The sequence below is a fragment of the Schistocerca gregaria genome, chromosome 5 (assembly GCF_023897955.1).
Source record: "Schistocerca gregaria isolate iqSchGreg1 chromosome 5, iqSchGreg1.2, whole genome shotgun sequence".
NCBI lineage: Eukaryota > Metazoa > Arthropoda > Insecta > Orthoptera > Acrididae > Schistocerca > Schistocerca gregaria.
In genome coordinates, this window is record NC_064924.1 from 376,551,600 (window position 1) to 376,553,134 (window position 1,535).

Genomic DNA, 1,535 nt, shown 5'->3' on the forward strand with positions numbered 1-1,535 from the left:
ACGTTATGGTAACAAGGTAGCAGCTTGTAGCAACCGCCAATCGCTGCGACAGACCAATACGTCTGTTACTTTCTGGATAGCCCTCGTAGATTTGCATCTGTCAGATATTATTTCGAGACTGTTGGAGACTGTTGTCGAAAATTCTAAATACATGTAATTTCTACCTGTGTGCCTGGAATCGGAGTGTCGCTATCAGTTGTTCACGTGGTCAAATTACTCTTCGTTACAAGTTTTTGCCGTATCGGTTTCACAGCGTAATTCGCAAAATACGTCAATACGTGAAATATGCCGTCGCTTAAGGAGCGATTGTTTTCACCATTTAAATCTTTCTGGATCCTCTGAATCTTTGCTAATACTTTTTAAGGCTAATTTCGAATGCAGACCACAGCAGCATTTCCTGCATTATTTATGTCCTGAACTTTAATGTTCTTTGTGAGAGAGTAGCCCCTTGCTGCTGAAAATTCGTTCCTACACCGATGGATGGCGGGTCAGCAGTATTTTGATACTGTACCGTGTGGACGTATTTGATTTGCGGCGATTTAGTCCATGGGGTATTCTAACCTCCTTGGATTTATTACACAGACAACGCACAGATACATTGTTGCATGTGGCCCGAACAGTGATCTCTGTTAGTATGGAGATCACTGGGCCCTACTTATAGAATCTTAATCTTCTCCTCGATCCAATTATAGTGTTATGCCCTATGTTTATACTCTATGGCTGGATCATAGTGTAGAAAATATTTCTGCTCTATGCCTCGATGCAGTTTTCCTAGCACTTAAGCCGGTTTCACACACGCATTTAATGTTGACACCAAGGATTGTGGCTTGCTGTAGTGGCATCGTGAACTACCCTTCACACAGGACGCCACAAATTTTGCGTAGCAACTTTCAATATGGCGTAAATTGAAATCATATGGACGGGTATGAATTTTATAGTGTAGAGCTGTGACTTGAGTTAATCAAGCTAGAATAAACCCATATGTTGGATCAAACAATAGATTTTCCACGAGGATAAATCAAGGGAAACAAACACATCTAATAAAGAAATAACACAAAGAGACGAAAATGCTGTCTACTATGGCAAACTGACCAACAGCTGGCGGACCAATGGTCTCACTTTTATGTCCCTTCCCCTAAAGCAGCCAACCATCAACTGGCATTTAAATAACATTGGGAGTCACGCCATTCTTCCAAGATTTTAGAATCTTATTATATTTGTCAATACAAGCATTTCGAATAACTGATTTTTAGTTTAACAGCTGGCACATCACACTCTGAAACTGTTTCCTGCGTATAACCCACAATTTATACGATCTTACAAATTACGAAATGTGTACAATTTGCATTTATGGTTAAATGTATTAAGTTTCTTTATTCGCTCAAAAATCTTTTACGACTCTAAGGTACGTCATTGGTACACACAAACTGCTGCAGAAAATCAAACATAGGTTGCTGTTTTTGTAGTTGTAGAAGTTGTGGTAGTGTCCTTGCTGACCATAGAATGATAAGAACGCTGATAGTTGTAGGCATGGG